Raw genomic sequence first — 24,821 nt, 5'->3', positions numbered from 1 at the left:
TCAATGGAGAGTGGCCCGACTCTATAATGTACAAATGTAATGTACGAAAGTCTGGTAAGACCAGATTGATTTACATTGTTCTTTATATGTAAATATATAAAACTGAGTATTCAAGAGAGACCCAGCTTGCAACAATGCAAGTGAATCAATGGTTTAAGCATCAATATATCTCAAAAAAGGACAAATGAAAAACAGCAAAAAAGAAGTAACCTGACAAGCCAGACCCACATCAAGATGTTTGGTCTGGAAACTCACCATAGACAGGACTCAATCCGAGGGGCGGGATAAACGGTTGTCTTTCAAATTCCCTCTGCACGCGATAGGATAGCGCTACACCAACCACAGCAAAGAAGGTGAAGCAGAGCTTGTTGACAGATTAAACATTCGCCTTATCCAGTCGGCAAAACTCAGAACACATCTTACCTTCTTAAGAATGACTTCAGTGACGTTCTTTGTTCTTTTCTCAGAGAAAAGCTTAACTCCAAGTCTTCCAGAGTCGCAGTCAAAGCCAATTTGAAAGACCACCGTTCGCCAGTTTCTGTGTTTACTAGTAACACGCAAGCGCAACTCGGCCGTCATTATGTTAAGCCCCGTCCACCGACTCTATACACACTGTAAAAAGTAATTCAGGGTGTTGTCTGTAGGAATTTATTTTAAAAAGTATATTTATTCCAATAAATTGATTTTCTTTTCTTTTTGAATTAATTTAAGTTTTACATAAGTAAAAAGTGTGAATGTTTTTGCAACTTATTATTACCTATCAAAAAAATGATTTCCCTGACCTTCACAATAAATTGTTTCTACAAAACTCTATTTAAGTGTTTATATCTGAAGTAAAACGTCACGACACGCCCACATGCTGCAGCAGAACAACGAACGAGATCGTTGCGCGTTGTCACCTGGCTGTACCGGACCAGTTTCGGGTTTCTGTGGAGTTTTTGAGGATCTTACAACGTACAACCGATGTAAGTATAGCTATTTACATTGCAAGTTAGGTTTTAGCCGAATGAGCACGCATTTTTTAACTAAAATGTAAAAGCGTCGCCTGTTTCAGACAGCATTAAGTTTGTCAGTTTTGCTGGCGCCGCATGAGGCCTACCGAAGGTCGTGAAATTAACAATAAAAGTTACGTTAACTGTTAGGTTTGTAGTTACTGTTATCCCCGCATGGCTGAAAAATATGAGGACATGACATAATATATTCCTGGTGTCTCTCTGCAACGTGGTATCATGAAAATTCGTAAATGTGTTGTTGTGTTGCAAAGCAGCTGTTTATGGACCTAACGTTAGTCCGCTTCAACATTGTTTAATCAGTTTTTAAATGCTTTAACTTAATCTGTTGATATATTTGTCTGAAATATTTTGAAACCATTTGATCTAGTAAAAAGATTATATATTTATTTTGCGTTGCATTAACATCAATGATCCTGATATTTTCCTAAATAAACTTTTGTTTCATCTGTGTTGCTTCTTTAGAAGACCATCAAATCTATTGGGAGGAAAAGTTCATGGAGTAGGTAAGCTTTTTAGTAGGTTGAATTGAGATAAATGTTTCAGAGGTTTATTGTTATCTGTCATTTAAAGGAATTAAGGTAACCAAAAGTCAGTTATTGAGTGTCAGGAAAAAAGGAACGGAAAAAAAAGTATCATCCCTTTCTGATTTTTGGATTGCATTAAAATGAAAGGTTGTCAATTCTTGTGTTCCAAATAACAGTTAAACAATTGATGTATTACAGGTAAATGAAGAATTCCGAAGGTGTGCTGCAGTTCCACTAGAATCAGTGTTTATGTCCCAGCTGGACAAGTACTCCAAAACTTCTCGACCTGTTTAGTGCGAAGGGTGGAGCGGTTGGTCAACGCATCAATAACTTGTTAATGGAACTGATACAGGTGAGGCGAAAGTGGTAACAATGTTGCAGGGGCATATTCATACAATACGTACTTTATTCTCTTGTCTTGCCTATAGATGAATATTGCAAAAAACATTTTTGTTTACAGCTGCTAATTAATTTTAAATATAAAAGAAAGAAATATGCCGGTAAGCTCTGTTAAATAGGTAGTACAGACCCACACTGATAATTGCATTGTAGTCATATTGCCTGCAAGATTCAGTTTTTCATTATTCATTTGCCAACTATAGGATCCAAGTACCTCTGTGGTGAATGAGAGACTCTGAGATGTGAAAACATGGGAGAGAGTGGGCAAGAGCTCATCTCTGACTACTATGTAAGTATTGTTTAAAAAGCATAGTTTTAATTTTTTTGGGGGGGAAGCATTTATTCCTCAGATATCAATCTTATGTCTGTCTGAGTTTAATACGGAGCTGGAGTTGAGGATTGGTTAGCTTGTCTAAGAACAAATACTATAATTGGGTGGAAATGGCTTGTCTGATGGCTCAGTCAAAAGTTCAAAAACGCACCTACAAACAACCAAATGTCTGCACAGGAACCAGTTATCAAAATTAATCTTTTGGTCTTCCAGTGGCTAGTAAACTTGATTTAAAATATACTGTCATATTTTTCAACTGCAGCTTCACAGAAGTAAAATCATTGTTTACATGAATGCAGGAGTCATTATTTATCTGCTGATATAACTGTAAGAGTGGCATTTTCAGATACCTTTACTTAACCACACCTATGTGTTACCAGCTGAACCCCTCTCCCCTTTAAGGATTTAGGCCTTGGAGGTGACTTGTGTATGTGATTTAGTCTCGCAGGTTTGTTGTGTCAAGTGAGACTGTACTGAAAGTTGTACTATGAAGCCAGTTCAACAGGCCAGGCTTACTGTGCAGGAGCTGGCTCGTCCAAACTTAAAACCTTTTGTGAACTTTTAATGTGTGATTTTATTGAAGGCTTTTGAAGATTGTTCTCTGTTGCCATTTATTGTTCTGTTTATGTCTCATACAGGGAAAAACAGAGAGCAGTGTGCACAAGGACTTGCGCAATATGCAGATATATGTCTGTCGTGAACCAGATGCAGTGGGCATCATCGTTGAGGGAATCCTAGGGCATGTTGCCTGCTTCTGGGTATGACATATGCTCTGAACCTGCAGTATCCACCACAACTCTGCAAAACATCTGAGATGTTCCAAAGACTTTTTGTGGGACTTGACACACTGCGCCCAAAACCTTCCTCTTGATTCATTACATTAAAAAACAAACTTCTGATTTAGTTGGTCAAATGCCAGCCTCACACTCATAAATGGCAATCTTGTGTTTTTCAGAAGATTGTTCTGAATGTTTAATTGTTAATTGGCTAGTAGAATATGGCACAGATTGTACTTAAAATGTGTTCTTGTATTAATTTATTATGTTTTAATAAATATGAAAAGGTAATGTACTGTACATTTTATGTATCGCTCAGGTGAAGAGTCACTGTATTTTAATGTCAGTGTTAAGAGTACACAGATTGAACTTTGAAGGTGTTCAATGCTGCACTTAAAGATGAGGTCAGAAGTTTCTGTAATTTTTTATGTTACAAATGTTTACATTACCATTATTGTTACATTAAAATTGATTACAGAAAATGTACCCAATTGTTTATGACAGCTGTTATAGAGCAATAAACGTTGGAAACGAATACATCGCTTTCCTTATTTATTAAAGTTATGGCAATGGTAACTAATTATTTAAAGTGGATTAAGAAATAATTTGTCTAAATTAATAATAATAATAATAAATTAATTAATTTGAGTAAATTAATTAATTAAAATAAAAACAATTTTTATTTTAAATTTTACTTATTTTAACTAAGTATGATTTGGTAAATTAATTAATTAAAATAAAAACAATTTTTATTTTAAATTTTACTTATTTTAACTAAGTATGATTTGGTCGATATGCTGCTCATTAACACAATGGTTAAACTCAAATGTTTTACTTTATCTTGTAGACTCTACTTAATTTTTTAGCATACAGTAAAATAGATAATACTGATTTTTACCAACTCAAAAAACCAAGAAGTTCACTAAACTTACAAAAAGTAGTTGGAAAATGTTGCCTTAATTTTTTTGAGTTTTATTTAAGTAACAGTTTTTACAGTGCACGATGTGATTGGCCCGACCAGAGTTTGGCTTTTACAGCTCAGAAGTGTATTGAGAGTTTCTAGACCACACTCTAGATTTCTAGGCTAAGAAAGAAGTGCTTTGCCTGTACAAACACTGGGACACACACTGTTTGATTTTAGAAGGGTTATAGTCAGGTGAATAAAAATGTATCAGCTTTATGTTATCAATCGTTCCTTAAGTCTGTGGAAACACTTGGCCGGTTCGCAACATGCGAACCATTCCTGTGGAAAAGAGGTATACTTATATAACTCAATTGAGTCTTCTGGTGTATGAATCAGTTTTCTTCTTGATCAATAAAGGGAGTGCTGGTACTGTTAATAATTACTACTTACCTATTTGGATAATTAATTATGTTCATTCATCCACACATTAATTCAATCCAAACTTGCACTGACTGTCCATAATTCAGCTCTCTTTGCTCACCCTGAGCTAACATCTCCCCTCTCGCTGTTTTCTTATCTTACCCACAATGCTTTGCAAAACAATCTAGTCTCATTTTCACCTATTATTGATACTCTCACTCCCGCTTTACTCATCTCCTCTAAATAACTTTCTCGCATCACTCTTCCTGTTCGCCTGACAGAATACCATTTTCTTTTTGATGTTCCCAGATTTTTCTGTAGAAGTTATATTTTCACTTTTTTTCTCCAAGCTTTACTTTGTCTATGTACTTTGTACATATTCTAAGTATTTACATAGTACCCAAAGCACAGGAAAAAGGAAAAGAGGGAGTGAGGCACATTATGTTCTCAGAGAGAGGGGGATAAGTTGTGTCCTGTCCCACTGTCATTTGTGTTCAACTGCAACAATGGCTGTACACACACACTAAATCGCAAAACCGATGCCTATGAGGTGAAGGGTGAACCAACTCCAGGATAAGATGTGCTTCCATTTTAAAAACGAATTTAAATAGAATGTCATACAATAGTTTCAAATTATGTGTCACCTAGCAACAACCTACACATCCCAGCATAAACATTCCTGATAATTTTTTTTTTTTTATTGAAGCAGCTATGTTCACAATCCACTTATTGACCAGTGTAAAAATTGAATATTGTGTTGCATTTTACATAGTTTTGAATTTGAATTTTTAAATGTTTTAAATGTTGAATATAGAACATTTGAAATTGAACACATCTGAAATGTTTTTATGTCGAAATTGTATAGACATGTATTTTCAAACAGCAGATATTTTATTCTGAATTAAAGAGTTACTTCAGCGATTAGCATATGGCTTTGTATCAGTAGAAACCCTGGAGTATATTCAAATAATTGTGCTTTGCCCCCTCATATCCCCTGAGACAAGAGATTTATTGCATTTTATTTCTGGAAAAATTCCTCCTATGATGCAAATTGACGATATTTGCATCATAGGAGTAATGTTTGGCCAAAGGCTAAAGACTACAGCCAGCAGAGGGAGCCATTTCCGCATGTTTTGAACCCGCGTATGGGGGATGGGAGATCACACTCAGAGCTCAGCTCGCAGCTACAGGCACTCATTTAAACGGAGCTATGGTGAGCAATGTAAGTCTTTTAACATCTCAAATTAATTTCTATGAAAGTTAAGCTTGCAAAGGCATGAAGTGAAACGCGCTAGACTGAACTGGTGTTGTGAATGTATGCCGCGAGTGTAGTAGCGATTACCTCAGCTCTCATCACGAGAGCTCATCAGCTCATTTATCTCACTCATGCAGTTAGAGCTCAGTGCTGTGATACTCGCGCGGTTATATTGAACAGACACATTTAGATTTTAATTGTAGTGTCTTCTCCAACTCAGTCACAGTAATCCAGTAGTTGTGGCTTTGGGAATGGCCTCACAGGGCAGTGAAGCATTCTGGGAATTGTTGTCTTTCATCCCCATGAGACAAATATACATTGTCTGTCTTTTCTCAGTCTAGAAGGCACCAAATTCAAAAATAATTTCACATTTCTACAACATTGATGACCCAGTTTAAATACAGATGAATCTTCCAAGCGCTGAAGAACCCTTTAATAGACTAGAAATAATTAGTTTTCGAAAATACAGATTCAAGATTTCAGATGAAGAAGAAATTCAGAACATCATATTCAATATTCTAAAATTCAAACCGCAGAAATTCCGATCTTACAGAAAGTGGCCCAGAGGTCATCTTCAGGGAAGAGTAAAGGATGTCAGAAAAGTCTAACGGAGCACCATCTGATCATTTCATTTCCCATTTGTAATGGAATAAAGAGAAGATCAAACTGCCCTTTTCTCGAGCTGTCTTAAATAACTGGGAGAATAAGAGGGGTTTTTAGCGTTAAGAAATGTAATAACTTGCATTTATACTTAAGTTTAAAAGTAGGTGTAAATTTCATGAATTCTCAGCACTTAAGACTAAAATAGCACTTTGAGAAGCTTGATAAATACGGACCCTGATATTGTTTTGAAATTATTTTATTTACTTGAAATACAGGCAAGACATATTTTTGCGTTCCTAAAAATAGGCATATATTTTTACATTCACACGTGACTGTTTTAAACCTGTGTTAGACCCGTGTTTCCCCCTTGTCCAATCTGACCTGCACCCGTATCCGACACAGTTGGATGTTTTTCACGCGTTTCAGCAAAATTTGGGTTCCCGAACCCGTGCAGGACTTTGGTGCAGCCGTACTGTAAGGTCCCTCCTTTAGCCCAAGGACGGAATCTAACTGCCTGGTTGTAGGACTTCTGTGTGTAAGACTTAATTTATTCATATCAAATTTTAGATCGGACTCCATTAATAATTTTGATCTGATTCCAATTCTATGTGACTTCGTTAAATTTGTTACATTTGTAACTTAACAGCTGATAATTTTAGTTTAATTTTAATTTAGATCTTTGATTTCTCTTAGTAACTCTTATCCTCAATATTCGTTCCTCCATGGGACCAGGAGTCGCTCCGAGGATAATGCTCGCAAAATGTATTAATTCATTACATTACCTCGCGGACACAAATTAGCCAGTTCTGTTATTATGGAGGATTGCAGAGTGAATTATTGTCAATTTAAGTGAGTCACACATGCTTACTTATAACAAAAAGTATAATTGGAACAATAATCACGGGAACTGCAACGTATTAATAACAGCGACAGGCAGAAATCAGATTGCCCCTCATGCTTAGAGCTATGCTCCAGTTCATGGGGTCCTCCGTATGAATCTGTCCTGACAGAAAGTTTTGCGGAAACTCCTACAGACTCATGCGATACTACTAGAATCAATGATTTTGGACTGATACAAGAGGAATCAAGATTGACATTTATTTGGGCCAGACAGAACTTAAATAACATCATTAAAGAGGAATCCATGGTACATAACCGTCAACATAAAAATATACAAAGTAATATGAAAATAGTTTCTAAGAGTCATGATATCTGGCACAATACATACCATGTGTGTGAGTGCCACTAGGAGGTCTCTCAAGTGGTTAGGAGTTGCCAGTAGCGGCTTGTGATGGCACTGAGGAGACAGAGACGTGCGCAAATCTTTCAAGAGAGGGAGAATGTGTTCAAAATGTTTGACGACAAGCAGTTAATCAAATTTGGAAAGAGCAGGCATCTTTTTTTTTGCGCTGGTTAATGTTGAGTTTTATAATAAATAAATAAAACGCTGTTCGACTAATTCGGCAAGCAGTAGCGATCGCCTCTTCCTCTCGCCAGTTTGGTTTTCTTTTGGAATCCATGGTGGCTGATTATATATAAAAAATAGGCTATATATAGGCAGGTCAGTTATCAGCACACCAGTTTAAAAATAGTAATTAAGACATGGACGAAAACATGTTTATCTTTCATTTCAAATGTGTATATTATAATGTATTCTCTTGAAAATTCTTTATTGTCAAATGTGTTGGATGTAAACTCCTCTTAGGAACTTCACCATTCAATGTGAATTTATCTGAGAATTTTCTTAAATAAGGACATCTATTCAGTGATTGGTCCATCCCTATGACATCATCCAAAATCCCTTTTGTGGCACAGTCCCACACTTTACTTAAATTATGATTGGGATGCTTGACAACTAACTTTTAAGCTCAGAAGAGCTGCACGATGTGTGCAGCTTGTAGCACATGGTGAAATCAGTACATTGGCACTCTGTGGCTTTTTTATGTTGTCTACATGGGCAGCTGGCTAATTGTAACCTCATAAGTGGACAATTTTGAACACTACAGCATCTCATGACATAAAAAAAAAAAACAAAAAAAAACAATGAACCACTTCTACAGCACATGGGAAGCTCAGTTCCCAAATGCAGTTTGGGGATTTTCAGAGGAATTTGACATTAGCATATTGCTAAGATAATAGTAATGCTCTATAAGCACATACCACACTGATATTGGGTAAAATGTCAATTAATAGTACATGCAAGGCCAGGTTAATTGCCACATGGGCTCAGTCTCACTATACACACTGGCACATTGACAAAAGGAGCAACACTAATTAATGGAGTGTGACATTAGCACTAAATACACACTCCACTAAATATACACTCTAAGAAAAGTCCATAATAATAGGGACCAATGTACTGTTGTCACAGCTGTGGCTGGAGTAAAGTGCATAACAAAGGAACAAGGAACAAAGCAGTATTTAATAAATATTTCTGTTTTCCAGGATATTGAGGATATAGAAATGTAGGAGGCTGGTATGAGTGATTTTATGCCATGATTATATTCCATGCAGTCATCTTCACCAGTTTCAAAACATGTCTTCGTTATTCTAGTGTTATTCTGCTCATCCGGCACTTTGTAACAACACAACCTTGTTTCAGAAGTGTCTTTCAGTATGTTTCCTATAGCAACGTCTGACATTTATGTTTAATGTGGCATGAAAAAGTCACATAAACCAAGCAAAATCTGATCAGAGCAACTGAAATGGATTTCCAGATATGCAGTTTTGAATAGGATTTTAAACTAAATATGAATGTAGCTTGAAACGGCTTTTTTGCCTTTCGTACTTGCTAAATCTGATGGGATTTCAGTCGGATATTCACAAATATTGGGTTTGGACTGACAGTCTGAATGTAGCCTTGGTCTATGATGCCAGGGGGTGACTAAGATGGGAAGTGGAGAGACCGATGGAAGTAGAGTTTTATGCACAGACAGAGAGCCAGTGAGACTGGACTACACTGAAAGTCTTGGAGGCCAAGACAGCCACAAGTGCAAGCATCTGAGGTGATACTGAGGACAGAGGTTGAGCCTGAGGGAAGGCAGAGCCAGACTGAGCCAAATGGGTGGAGAGACTGAGTGAAAGACCTAAGAAAAACTCAGGGCTTAAATACATGGGGAGTAATAAGCGTGAGACGGGAAAAAAAGTGTTGTTCAACTTTTCAACAGCCAAGGAGACTGAGTGCAACAGACAGTTTGGAAGTCATGGTGTACATTACATCTGAGCAAGGTGAAGCCAGATGGATGAGGGATCCCGGTTGAGCCGTAAGGATGACAGTCTCTTGTGGAGCTGAGGGAGGAAGGAGCCAAGGTGTATCCTTGACAGGCCGAGATGGAATGGCAGGATCAGCGGATGGAGGTGGGGATTGTCTTTACTGGGTGGAACTGGGGATCAGAAGACCCAAGGTAAATCCCCACAGTAGATAGTGTCAGAGGAGGAGCAGAGGGGCAGAAGGGCATTAGCGGAGGTGGGGCTGAGGAACTGGCAGTCATTGGAGAGGGAGGCTGGGTGGTAACTCAGGAGACACAGGAGACTTTGAGCTGTGTGGAACCATCAGGGATGGGAGAATTAGGGAAATAACCTCCTCCAGTTCCTCTAAATAATATTCAGAGACTAGGCACAACCGATCCACAGTGGCAGGGGTATGGGTGAGCCGAAGTTCAGCCTAACCCACTCCACCAACTCACCGAAAGATCATAGAAGTAATAATAAACAACCTCATAAATTCTGATGTCAATGGACAAAGACCTAAGAAAAACTCAGGGCTTAAGTACATGGGGAGTAATTAGCATGAAACAGAAAAAAAGGGGGTATGATTATTTACCAGCCAACTGGAACAGATCTAACAGAGTGAAAACAAAATTCAAACAGAACATTTATGAAAAATGTTGCTTTGCATTGTGTTATGTTATAGGATGAAAGGAAATGCCCATAAACATAATCTTAAAAACTTAAAATAGTGCCTGCCAGAAAATTACCAATACCTTTTTTGTTTTCCAGTACAGGTATCCTAAATGTGTTTTAAGATTGGAAATGTTCTTTCTTGTTCCTTGAGGTACGCAATGTAATATGTTTTGACCTTTCAATGTTTAAACAAAACAAAAAATATATCTATACTTACTGCACTGAAATATATCTGATATTAGGATAATAACATCCTTTACTTTAAAATGCTGCCCAAACAGATCACTTAGGCTTTGAAACAGGTTTCTTTTACCGTATGATAATTCATTTAATTTGCAGAATAACTGTGTGTGTGTGTGTGTGTGTGTGTGTGTGTGTGTGTGTGTGTGTGTGTGTGTGTGTGTGTGTGTGTGTGTGTGTGTGTGTGTGTGTGTGGTTTATGAGCAATCCATTTTAATAAATACGAGCTGCTGGCTTTGTTTGGGTTGTGAGTACTCTAACATACACTCTTCAGTTTTAGTGGTTAAGGTTAAAAGCACCTACACAGTGAGCGGTTGACACTTGTGTCATTTGACCAGAGCGGGGAACTACTGCATGTCACGTTGTCCCCATATTACACACACACACACAGTAAGTACATAGCTCTGTTTCAATGTTTAGCTCTTTCCATAAATAACTGTCCTCCCGTATTTGAAATATGTTTACAGTCATATTGATGACCAACCCTGCAGCTCCAACCTGCATGATGCTGATGGCATTCATATTAATTGGAAAATAAGCAGCTATGTTCATTGTGAGTTTTGACAGTAGCAGGCTACATTTTTTTACAGTGAGAGGGGATAATGGGCTGGTTAGGAATGAATAGGAAAAGTGTTGGTCACTCTGAAGACTGCAGAATGAACAGATCCTGCCGCTTTTTGGACAAGAGATCATCTGGTCTCTTTCCAGCTGTGACACAGATACCTTACATGGACTCCCACACACTTTTTCATACTTGTCAATACATTTTAATCCATTTAAGAATCCAAATCAATTTTAGGATCCAAACACAGTCTTCCTTGCCAAGCAGGACTTGAGTACAATCCCAGTTCTTCAAAGGAAGGGGGTGGGGGGGGGGGCAGCATAGGTTACTCCGAATAAATTAATCTTCAGTTTTTAAGTTGACTGTGAAATTTTAGTAGTAAGCTAGTAATGCTGTATGTTCTATGCATACTTTGTGTAACATGGAATCAATTTATTCTGTTAAAGGTTCACGAAAGTAGTATTACACAAAATGTTCATGGATCAATGTAAATGCAGGAGGAGGAATTCTCTGTGACTTATGATGATTAATTAGTGATGTCGGTTACAGAGATAAAGCAAGTAGTATTTAACTGGCTGGTTATGTGATCCCAACATGTCTGCCCGCATGAGGGCTGGCTCCATATCACACACACTTAGATTTCACACCTTTTGTTTTGTTTATAGATTATAAAACTTTGTTTACATTCTGAATACTATTGCAATCATTGCAAATAAAGCAGCAGTCTTCATTTCAGTTTTATGGTGGTCTGAATTGCTGGACTAGACCACAGAAAAACAGGTGCTTAATAATATATATCCATATCATTAAAACATAATTACTGAATATGCCTCCATCAGTTAATCTGACAGTGATGAAACATGTTCATATTAAGAACTAACGGAGCTCCGTGAGGGCTATTATGATATCCATTAGCTTTTTTATTTAACAACCTCTATTTTGCACTCTTAAAAAATTCTCATCTTACGCCCAGTATCTTTTCCATCCTCTCTAGAAACCTGGCAAGCGCAAATGTATTCACTCTTGCACAGTCTGTGATCATCTCTGGGTGGCATGCATTCACTATTCCACATCTCCAGTGGAGGAGACAGGGGTAAGCAAGAGATCTGGGCTGGGATCCAGGCCTCTCGACCGGGATTCTGAAACACTCTCTCAGCCCCAGAACCCCTGGAGCTCCAGCCTTCTGCTGTTTATGCAAGAGCTTCTACTAGATCCAACAGGGGTCTGCTCCCTCCATCTGGCCAGGAATCAGAGACCTGACCCACCGCTACGACTCCCTGTGGTACCAGAGAGATAGGATGATGCAGAGAGGAAATCATGAGAGAAGGTGGGAGAAAGCATATGAGATATAAGGAGTGGATGGCTCATTAATTCAAGTCAACCCCCACAATTACAAGCACAGATATAGTGTTCAGATAGATGAGAAATTGTTCCACAGCTTTGTTTGGAGATTAATTAAACAATCTTGGGCATAGCAAGACCCACTTTACACCTGGCATGATCATGCGTTTTATCTGACTTGACATATTATTTGGAGGGAAATGAAAATGAATGCTCATTCATACATGAATGTAGGCAGAATCTGTCCTTGACAACCTCTGAATGTGGTTTCAGTGATTTGATCATAACCCTGTATGTCTTGGTTGTATTTACAGAACAGTCAGTGCAATTTTAAGATCAACAAAAATGTATGACAATGTCAGGTGTAAAAGAGGCTTAACAAAAATGGGATGGCCCACGATGCAGCCACACATCAGTGAGCGGTAATGTTTGACACACACACACACTCACACTCACACTGCTTTGTATGTAGGGTAGTATTTCTGTTCTCTCACTTAATGATTTTGTATTTATCATTTTCAGTTGATAATAAAACTCAGACACTTAATTTCTCAGTTAGATATTTATTTGTGGTTGTTGTACATCTTTGGCGGGCTGTACGGTGCACACATTAATATCGATTTCTTTGAGTTTAAGTTACTGTTGAGCTGCGGAGAGTCGGCGCTGCTGGTGGTGAGCGGTGACTTCTGGTACACTGTCCGTGCAGGATGATGTTAGGTTTCACTATGTTCATTTCTTGTTTCTTTCCTCTGTTTCTATGGTTTTCTAAGTTGAATTAAGATATGAGTTTAGGTTTATTCTGATCATTGACTGGGCCTGTTATTGATGATTGTATTTAGATTTTGAAGTTTGTGGTTTCTGTTTAATATCCCCTGTCCCTTGTGTGTTTAATATGGATAAGTCCATTGGTACAAATGTGGCCCAAATGTTTCATTTGTAGGTCAGTTCAGGTTGGTTTCAAATGTATTCAGTTATTTGAGTTTAGTGGGATCTGCCAGTAGGAGACATAGTCCCCCCCCCCACACACACACACACACATACACACACACACCACCACCACCTGAGATCTGCTCCAGTAGAGCCACCTGAGGAAGTGTGCCAGGATCTGGGGGAGGATGGAGAGGCACGAGATGAGGAGGTGGCGAGATGGAGTCTGAAAGCAGAGAGCCCACCATAGCAGACCTGACTGGCCTGTTTAGAGCCCACATGACAAAGGTGGATGCCCGAAAAACTCACCAGATTCAAGAGTATGCTCATCAAGAGTGTCGTTTTAAATCTCTGCAGTATCAGTTTAATTTGTTACAACTGGAGGTGCAGGCCCGCACAACTCCAATGTCTAATGCATTGTTGACTGATGGGGACCGTTTGGAATAGGAGGATGCAGTCTCTGGCCGCCCGCTGTCTCAGTCTACTACTGGTTAGAAGGATCTGTCAGAGACCCGTGATGCAGGTCAGTGTCAGTTTAAAGAAACTTGAGAAATTGGCTGATTCTGATGATATAGAACACTTTCTAATTACTTTTGAAAGGATTGTAGCCGTTTGCCGGTGGCCAAAGGATGATTGGGCCTTGCGTTTAATTCCAGTCTTGACGGGGAAGGCTGCATATGTCCAAATGGATAGTGATGAGGCACTTGACTATGAAAAGATGAAATCGGCAATCTTAAGAAAATATGACATAAATCAAGAAACATACAGACAACAGTTCCCTTCTCTGGAAATTGAACCACTGGAGAGTCCTAAAGAATTATGTGCGATTAAAAGAACTCTATGGGAAGTGGGTCCAGCCATGCGGGTAAAACAGTTGAGGAGGTTGGTGAAATCATGAATCTTGAACAATTTCTGAGAATGCTTTCCTCTGAGCTCCAGGTGTGGATGCGGGAGCATGATCCTAAAACTGCTGCCCAAGCTGCAACGCTGGCCGACATGTTTGTGGGCGCACGTAAGAGGAACCAGCCATGGGTGTGGGAAATGAGCAGGGATGATCATAGACAAAGCCTCCATCAGCAAACCCAGAGAAGTTTCACCAGTGCTGGTAAGCCTCCTGGAGGAGGACCTGCATTTCCGACTCCTTTTAAACCCCAAAGGAAAGTGCCCATCTGTTATCTATGTTGTCAGGAAGGCCACACAAAACCTATGTGCCATAAAAATACTGTAAAGACAACTCACCTGTGTTATGTGCTGAGGGGTTTTACAAGTCCACCTGTGCATGTCGACTGGTTAGAACTAACGACCACCGTGGAGGTAAATGGAAGCGAATTGCAGGCCCTGGTTGACACTGGAAGTGTTCAGACCCTTGTACATCACAAGTATATAGCGTATAATTTACTTGACTTCAGTGGGAAAAAATCAATCCGCTGTGTTCATGGTGAAGAAAAGTTGCTGCCTATGGCAGAGGTGTATCTAAAGGTAAAAGAACAAACCTATCTCCTAAATGTGGGTGTGGCAGACAACCTAGCATTTCCAGTGGTTATGGGTCATTACCTGCCAGTGCTCTTGTTACAGCCATTACTCTCCTGTAATATTGTCCTCACTCGATCAAAAGCTAGTCATGGGGAAGAAGGGGAGCAGTTGCTTAGAGCCCTACCTTTCTTTGACAATGAGGTAGAAACTGCCAAGTCTTTAAAGCCCAGGAAAAACTGTCGACAAAAAAGGTTGAACAAAATTAAATATAATGCTTCTAAAATGCCAGTTGACTCCATCTCTGACTGTCCCTTAGAATTTAAGCTGCAGAGTAACATTGTTCAGTTGCATCAGGAGGATGCCAGCCTCATCCCATTCTGGGAGAGTGCAAAGCAAGAGGAGGCAGGAAATATTGACACAGACTTCAACAGGGGAAGATTCTTCATTCAACAGGGAATCCTTTGCCGTCATTTTAGGGCTGGGACACAGCTGATGGTACCTCAAGGTGTCCACAATGCTATCCTTTTCCTGGGCCATTCGATTCCCTGGGCCGGCCACCTGGGGAAATCTAAAACTCTTTCAAGGATTAGAAGGCATTTTTATTGGCCTGGATTGAAGGCAGAGGTAACCCAATATTGTAGGAGTTGCCCAGTGTGTCAAAAGGTTTCTGCGCAGGGCCCGGGTCGGTTTTTCTCCAACCGCATCCCATCACAGGCAGTCTGTTTTAAAGACTGGGGATGGATGTTGTCGAGCCGATTGAGAAAAGTAGCTCAGGTAACCGGTTTATGCTTGTTGTAACTGACTATGCTACCAGGTATCCAGAAGTGTTTCCTTTGGAAAGTTGGATTTCCTTGTGAGATTTTGACGGACATATGGGCTCACAGAAAGGTTCAACCAGACCCTCAAACAGATGTTACGCAAGTTTGTTTGGGAATCCAGCAAAGATTGGGACCAATGGCTCCCCTATCTCCTGTTCGCCTATAGAGAAGTGCCCCAATCATCTACAGGGTTTTCTCCATTTTAACTTCTATATGGACATGAGGTGAGAGGTCCACTTGATCTGCTTTGATAAATATGAGAGGGAGGCCGGAGAAAGAATGAGCCGATGAATGTCATGTCCTATGTGGTGCAGATGCGAGAACGCTTGGAGCAGATGAGTACTTTGGCCCAATCCCAGTCTTCTAGGAACGTTGGATCAGGTGCTTGTAGTCAGCTTGCCCCCAGATGTGGCGGAGGTTCGATCTGCTGTCGCCACTTTTCAGACTCCGGTCCCCCAGGTAGATCTCACAATAGAAGAACAAATTAATGTTCTAGAATTGCCAGGACTATTGGGGAAGGCAGTAAGTCAAGTGAGGGCATTGCTTCATAGATATCAGTCAGTATTTTCAGCCCATGAGGGGGATTTGAGATGCACTAGTATGTTGGCTCACGATATTCCCCTTGTGGATGATGTTTCAGTTCGGCAGCGTTATCGTAGAATACCGGGGTATTTGATCACATCTACATTTTTCAGTTGGCCAAATTGAATTTCTGTGAATTAAATTGCATCAATTCACAGGAATTCAATTTGGTCAACTGAAAAATTTAGATGTGATCAGTCACTAGAACATTTTTCAATTAAATTTTATTTACAATGTAATGTTAGCATCTGCGATCCATTATTATTAATAGTATGCTGCTATTATTACTAGTATGCGGCCCGATTTTTCCCGTTGCATCTGTCATTGCTATGCAACCATGTAGCTTTACATGGGGAGCTTTACAGGGGGTATGGCTTATCTAAATTAGAGGTAAATGAGCCCTATTATCACTCCCAGCAGGTGAGAACATGAGAACTGCAAACATTTTAGAGGCCGTTTTCTCCCTTGTAAACATGTTAAATGCATACCTTCAAATGGCCACGACTTCTCCAAATATTATCAGATTTCCATGTGTTACACATTACTGGAAACCTTGGGGACTACATTTTCACAATCTGTGAATAACTTACAAATGCCCCAGAACCGACTTGTGTCCCTACTTTCCGGGATTGGTCTCTCACACACACATACACTGAAAATTTTGTTTAGGAGTAGATCTTTGTCTTTGTTTTCAGTTTGTGTTTGGCCGTTTTCCTTTGCTCCAGTTTTCCTATGTGTTTCATTGATTAATCCTATTCATCTGTTCCTCATTAATTAACTTGTTAGCATATATATATATATATATATATATATATATATATATATATATATATATATATATGCAAGACTGCCATCACTTCCACTGGATGAGGTCAAATTACACGATATGACGTATGATATGCGCAAGACATTACTTCCGCTGCTTGCATCCCATTGAGATATCCCATATTGTGTAATTTGACCTCATCCAGCGGAAGTGATGGCGTGCTCACAGCTGTTGGACATATATATATATATATATATATATATATATATATATATATATATATATATATATATATATATATATATATATGTAAATACTGTTTTGTTCTACTGAAGACACAAAGACACCTACATATTGGATGCCCTGGGGGTAAGCAGATAAACGTCAAATCTTCATTCTTGGGTGAACTATCCTTTTAATAGGACAAATGGTCTAGGAGAAGTTTTATCAAAAAGCTCAATATGACAGAATCATTTTATGCATGGCAAAACATATTTCATATCTCTAAACGCATATACATTCCATCTCTAAACGAAACCAAGACAACAGTCTCCTTCTGATGCCGTACATGACTTCAATTGTTCTTTTTTATTTTGTATTGCACATCACAGATCAACACAGGATGAACTCTTGCCAGAGGGCAGGTTTAGTGCGTGAGGAGAACAGTATGATAGAATAATAAATCCATTGACATTCAACCACAGAATATCCAGCAAAATCATTAACACAAACTGACAGCTCTCAGATACTGAGGTTACTTGAGATCAGAAAGCCGTAGATTCTCCACTCAGACCTAGGTAAATAACTATTTCAGACCTCCTCCGGGAACCACGGAGAACTGTCAGCATCAGCGTGGGCTCCCTGTTTGAAACCAGAGTCAGGGAGAAGAGGGTCCTGATTGGATTGTGGGAATCTAGGCCAAATCGTCAAGCTGTATCAGTGAGACAGACACCTGGTGCATTCAAGTGATGAGGAAGGCCACAAAAGGGGAGGAAATGCTCGAGGTTGAGAGTAATCTCTGCTTTTTCAGCCTTCATTTCTGTCCCCTCTTCTTATTGATCGACCCAATCACAGCATCCTAAAGCCACACAGCAGCCAATAGGAGATCCTCAGAGCCTAAAGGGCTTGATTGGGTGAGGTTGTAAGTAACTTGGCATGTGAACTTGAGTGCTTGAGGGAGAACACCTAGTGCATTTACAATGAGCGTTAAATGTGTGTACACACAAATTTGTCAAATAACACACATATATACACGCATTCCTGGAAAATGTGTCCGCAGTGTAATCACTTTAACTGCTTAAGAGATGAAGCCTTCCGTATTATATGATTGACCCACATGGCTTCAAATCAACTGCCGTATACATGATGCTGAATTAGCACAACATTGAAAGCTGTTTATGCTCGTTCATTCATATATCAATCAAACACTGCAGTATACTACTTGTCAAGAACAATGGGTTTCAAAAGACTAGTATTAAAACAAGCAATCATGGCCACGGTTTGAGGTCCACTCCTAAACGTAATCCTCAGTTCATACAAAAAAAAATTGAAAACTGAAAAATAGTTACAAATTTCCATGTGAGTGTGTAGCCAAAGCACCTTCAGAAAAACCTAAGGAGTGGACCATCTCCTTCTGAGTTGGGCGGAAACTACTGGAAAATGAAGAATTGCACATTTACATCTTTTAAAGAAGATAGTCATTAAATATTTGAACCCACAGGTTCAAAATGATAATTCGTCAAATATCAAATGGAGGTAAAAAATTGGCTTAAGTAAAAATGTAAACACACAAAAAAAGTTACTGGCAACTTTATTAATGACAGCATGGATAAAGTAGAAGTAGAAATCCTCAACTACACAAAACATCTGTTGTGTATTTTAACGTCAAACCTCAGTGGATATTTAACCATCAGACATCTATCTTTTTTTATTTATTTTTTACAGAACATGTGGCAGCCCATATGTAGAACTTTCCTTGTAAGAAGGCATCATGTTGGAAGTTTTTGTGACAGGTGCAGTCCTTTGAAGAGATGGAGACTGAGGGTACATCTCAATTAGCTCCCTAGTTCAGTAGTCAGGGCACTGATCAGGGAGTCATCCCATTGACTTATTTCCTGATCAGTGCCCAGTCTACTGAACTAGGGAGCTGATTGAGACTTACTGTGAGTCATCTTCTTGGACACAGTGACCTGCCCTGCTATGTTTGTCAGAAATAAGTAATAAATAAAGTGTGTGCGTTTGCGTGTGCACATGCATAGATGTGTGTGTGTTTCAAGTAATCCCTACATTATGTGTCCCCACAATGATGGTAATAAAAAAATTATAAAAATTATTTGACCTTATGGGGACACATTTTTGGTCCCTATAAGGAAAACAGCATATACATTATGCTAAATTATGCTTTTTGACATTTTTTAGAAAGTTTTCTTTGATGGGTAGGTTTAGGGATAGGGTTAGAGTTATAGTAGGGATAATATATACAGTTTGTACTGTATAAAAATCATTATGTAGAATGGAAAGTCTCCATTAAACATGGAAACCCAGCATCTGTTTGTGTGTACAATACAAACAGTCCTTTTATGCATGGAAAAAGTTTATCTTGGACACCAGAGTTTACAGAATATGGCGTAATGTACATGACCTGATAATTGGATGTTTTCTAAATGAATAAATGTAGATAATTTGAAGCACAAACATCTAAAATTCTGTGAGATTAAAAAAAAAAACTGATAGTAATCTGTATGTAAGGAATAATTGACGAGTGGCCATTGAATTTGTCTGTGTCTCTTCTTTTAACAGTGTTTGTTATCAGCTTCTTCTAATGCGAAGAACAGCGCATTTATGACTTTGCTAGTTGCCAGTAGTGAGAAATGTCATGTAGCTTTTAAGTTGCGGAACTATTTTACTCATAAAATTGTCAGAGCAGTACTGACAACATGTTTCTGTGCGAGTGTGTGTCTGTAGTGTACGTGTGTGTCTTTGACTGGGAGAGCAGATAGAGCAGAAGAAAGAAAGTATGTGCTTTTCATACATAATTAAGCATAATTTTGTGGAAAAAAAATGGAAATAATTTATTTTATTTTTTTAATCCTGTCGTTTACTATATTCCTTTGCTTGGTCAGTGTCGCTATGGGTTTTGGTTATTTTGCTGTTGTATACTGTAAAGACATTTATAGGGGTCATGAATTGAGAAATCAACTTTCCCTTGAGCTTTTGATATATAAAAGTTCATTGTGATATAATAATATCCTGTAAGTTTCAGAGCTGAAAACGTCCTTTTTAGTCAAATAAAAGATTGTATTGACACCAGGCCCAGAAAATGATCGATCTCAGCATGTACCAGGCTGTGACGTCAGATTGTAGTAAAACACCGACTCAACAGAAGAAGAAGAAATCCTGATTCTCTAGCCCCGCCCACCGACTCATGCCTCTGACAAGAGGTAAACCGGATCAAACTTCGAAGCAATAAACACACCACATAAGCTTCATTTGAATTCCAATATTATGAATGTATGGATAAACTTACATTTTAATAAATATCTAGCTCACGTGGGGAAGACATTGCATGTTTGTTCCTTCATTTCTGATCATCGTTTATCATTTGTAAACAAGAGACTGGATTTGCAAACAGGATGAGATTACATGAATGAATGTAGCAACACACTTATGTGAGTAAAACTTTTTTTTATGTGATAGTATTGCATTGTTACAGATCGTTAGACATCTGTTGTGTGTACGTGTCTAACAGAAGATACCTTAGCACGCTGTCAAAGGCTGAAGATGTTTCGGGGTCAGACTCGGACATGTATGTGCCAGGGCTCAACGTCCCGGGGTTATATGTTTTCCAGACAGGCTACCAAAATGTAAGCCCGGCCTACCGACAGGCAATGTTAAGTAGTGAAAAAACATTCCTTTCTTGATGTGCGTTGTTTACTCTCTTGACTTGATATTAGGAAAAATACAGTTGCAGTAGTTTTGATCCTGCTGTCTGCAACGTACCTGGTGTGTGTGTGTGTGTGTGTGTGTGTGTGTGTGTGTGTGTGTGTGTGTGTGTGTGTGTGTGTGTGTGTGTGTGTGTGTGTGTGTGTGTGTGTGTGTGTGTGATGCATGGTTTGCACTTATATCCACCGATCGGGCAGACCAAGTAATAAAAAATAACATTCCAGTCAATCGCGGGTGGATGAGCAATAAATCATTGTGTTTGTTTGATAAAGACATTTTGCGAGCCCTGAGGGAAGAATAATCTCGCCATTTCTTCACACACTTTCAAAACAATTCTCACATGTACTGATGAGGATACTGAACTTCATTAAATATGCAAATCTTATCCAATCATAGCCATGGGCATTTACTTCCAAATCTTCAGTGCGGCATACCCATAAAAATTCCGAAACTCACAAAAATGTGAGCATGCAGGGGAGATCCTCAAAACCAGTGTAGATAATAGCCCTATTGCTTATTCATAATTATGTTTTTGAACGTAAAAACCATGCAAACGTCAAACAAGTTGACCTCAGACAACAGTTTAACAAATGACTTTTAAAATAATTGAAATCACTTGGCAAAGTGATGTAGAACTGTTTTATACTGTTAATTTCAAACTATTATATCAGGTACATATATTTTAATGGAACACAATTTAATCAAAACAAATAATTTATAAGTCAGACACATAGTTATAAAGAGTAGCATTTGAGTAAATATCATGTTATTTTGTAAAAAATCTTGTAGTAGATAATATTTTTTTTCCACTCGCCCACTCACCCAACCAACCAATCACTCAATCTGGTGTCTGAATCGAGATCTGGCAAGTCTTTTTTTAATTTATGTAGTGTCCAAACATAACAAATGTAAAATGTCATGTTTAAGAGAGTAGAGCACATTTTAGTTGATTGACATTAACTAAAATGTTATAGAAGTGATTTATCCCGCTACGCTGCCATTCGTTAGGAATGTCCGTGTGTTAGGAAACCTGTGCTGTTTTGAAATCACATGAGCTACTGAAAGCGTTGTTATAGTGAGTTTCCCCATCATTGTTCCATGTATTCCATGATTGTTGGAACTTGTATAGAGATGGCACCTGCAGTCACTGAGGCAGATGACACCTGGCTCATTCTGTTTAGCACTAGATCTGTCCATTTTATCGCTATATAGGATATTAACGCAGTTGTTTTGCTTTGTCTAACAGTTAGACTATCTAACATTTGCACTTCTGAGCAGATTCCCAATAACCTTCACAAAATGCTGACTTGTGGGTGTGCCTGTATGAGTGCATCTGAGGCCTCTGTAAACACACCACCACCATCTCACTCCATCTCCTTTCATGTAGCATCTCTGCAGCTGTAGATCAAGGTAGAGCTCATCTGGAGGTCGGCTCCATATCAAAGGCTCCGTGATCAGGTTATACTATGCCACATCCACCAGCAAGAGGCTTGGGGTGAGAGCCTGTGTGGAGCGGTGCCTCTCAATCAAATATAAAGCCACAGTCATTGTAAAGAATAGAGTAAGAATGCTGAGAAAAATAACCGTTTTACTGAGTAGTTCAGTAGAACGTTACCCAAAGCCTAATTATAATGCATTATACAAGTATTTTGAATACAATAATTATACCTTTCAATGAACCTTATAATGCATTGTATGTTCTCATGTTGGGAAAGGCAAAGATAATGGCCCAGTTTTATTTACATTGTTTTCGGCCTGATTATTTGTTTATGAATTGATGTCTTTGTCATCTATGTGTGCTTATGAGACAAAGAGAAATACAGTCCCTGACAAAAGTCTTGTTGCTTATCTATTTTGTAGAAATACCTGATATTAACCTGACTTTTAATTAATCAATTGGTGTTAGAAATAGCTCAATGGAAAGCTAAAACCCTCCCAAATGATGTTTAATGCACTGAAATAAATAATTTTCACAGAAAAAAATATTTATCATTTAATCAAGACAGAAAGGTCAAATTTTGGCAAGACAAAAGTTTTGTCGCCTATACAGAAATTGAACATATTTACTGCAAATACAAAAATATGTCAGCAAATTAAGTTGTGGTGCTGTGAGATCCAAATTTAATATCTTGTATGACTTCCATGAGCTTGAAGGACTGCATCCATGCGGTTGCAGGAATAGCTAAGAAAGCAGTCTTGCATGTCTCCCAGAGTTCATCAATATTCTTTGGTTTCATCTTCCATGCATCCTCTTTCATCCTACCCCACATATGCTCAATGATGGTCATGTCTGGTGACTGGGCTGGCCAATCCTGGAGCATCTTGATCTTCTTCGCCTTGAGGAACTTTGATGTGGAGATGGAAGTATGCGATGGAGCACCGTCCTGCTGCAGAATTTGGCCTCTTTTATGGTTGGGAATATAAGCGGTAGCTAAGATTTCTTGTTATTTTAGACTATTGATGTTGCCTTCCACCCTGCAGATCTCTCGCACACACCCATACTGGATGTAACCCCAGACCATGATTTTTCCGCCACAAAACTTCACTGTTTTCTGGGTGAATCTCGGATCCATTTGGGCACCAGTAGGTCTCCTGCAATATTTGCGGTGACTGTGGGGTAATTCAACAGAAGATTCATCTGAAAAATCCACCTTCTGCCACTTTTCCAGCGTCCATCCTTTTAGCAGGCTGTGGGCCTTGGCAAATGCCACACGGTTTTTCAGTTGTCTTTTGTTTAGTGTTGGCTTCGGGGCACTGATTCGACCATGGAGGCCATTTCGAGACAGAATCCGACAAACTGTTCTGGTTGACACAGGGACTTCAGGTGACCAGGTGCAGTGGAAAATGGGCTGGCCTTGGATTTTCGAGCCAACAAACGGTCCTCTCGAGCAGTTGTCTTGCGGGGTCTGCCTGACCTGGGCTTGTCAAAAACGTCTCTAGTCTCTTCAAATCTTTTTTTTATCCTCTGTACTTGACGCTGAGACACATTGAAGGTGTCTGCCACATCAGCAGTGGATCTGGTCTTCTGCCTCTTGATAATCAAAACTTTAGTCTCAGGGTGAATCTTAGGCATGTTTGCAGAGGTCTAGTTGCAGTTGATGTGAAGGTCTAGTGTACTGGGGTTCTTTTTATACACACTTGAGACCTAATTGATCCATTATTAGTCACAGGTGAAGCTCATATGACAAGGCGACAACACTTATGTCTTTGCAAAAATTGACTCAATGGGCTTTACCAAGCTGTGAATATTAGAATACTTTTTGAAAGTTTAGTTTTTCACTGAAACATTATCAGAAAAACTGGTGGGATTAAAATGAGCCATTTCTTTAAAAAAAAAGAATTTCTTGATAAGAAAAAATGTTCAGTGGCACTTTATGTCAATTTGTTCACAAGCGACAAGACTTTTGTCAGGGACTGTAGTCAAAAAATACCTCAGATATTTCTTGACTATTTTTTTTTTGTCTCATAAGATTCTCATAATTAGTATTCATGTGATGCTGTCTTCACCTGTTCATGACCACAAGCACCATTTACATAGAAAGGAAGAGGAGCATATTAAACTATTTAAAGCCTCATAAATAAAGGGAAAAAGATAACTTACAACATATCCAATTTTTAACAAGTGAAAACTAGGCAAAGACGATTATTTTTACAATCAATAGGTGGATAGTTTTTCTTTCACCATGAATTTTATTTGATTACTATAAGGATAATTAACGATAACTATATTAGCAAACTTACACTGTTAAAAAAATTAAATAAAAGAATGTCTCCAATTGAAAATTTTCTAGTGAGTGATCACATCTAAATCTTTCAGATGGCCGAATTGAAATTTAATGAATTGATACATTTTTCCGTTGGCCGAATTGATATTCTGTGAATTGATGCAATTTAATTCACAGAAATTCAATTCGGCCAACTGAAAAATTTAGATGTGATCAGTCACTTGAAAATTTTCAATTGGAGACCTATTTTTTTTTTTTTTTTACAGTATACAAATAGAAGATAACAGTCGGTGTATTGTAATTATGCACTGCAGTTT

The 24,821-nt window shown here is 38.6% G+C and overlaps 1 long non-coding RNA gene across 1 annotated transcript; it reads left to right on the top strand.

The window, feature by feature from the left end:
* The first annotated feature begins 742 nt into the window (after positions 1 to 742).
* LOC137076010 (uncharacterized) lies at positions 743 to 3,580 on the top strand. The gene is made up of 5 exons (XR_010905160.1): positions 743 to 965; positions 1,476 to 1,516; positions 1,736 to 1,889; positions 2,140 to 2,225; positions 2,906 to 3,580. It is a non-coding gene; the product is annotated as an uncharacterized lncRNA (long non-coding RNA).
* The last annotated feature ends 21,241 nt before the right edge of the window (positions 3,581 to 24,821 follow it).

The sequence above is a fragment of the Pseudorasbora parva genome, chromosome 5 (assembly GCF_024679245.1).
Source record: "Pseudorasbora parva isolate DD20220531a chromosome 5, ASM2467924v1, whole genome shotgun sequence".
In the NCBI taxonomy this organism is placed as follows: Eukaryota; Metazoa; Chordata; class Actinopteri; order Cypriniformes; family Gobionidae; genus Pseudorasbora; species Pseudorasbora parva.
This window is presented reverse-complemented; position numbering and strand designations above follow the sequence as displayed.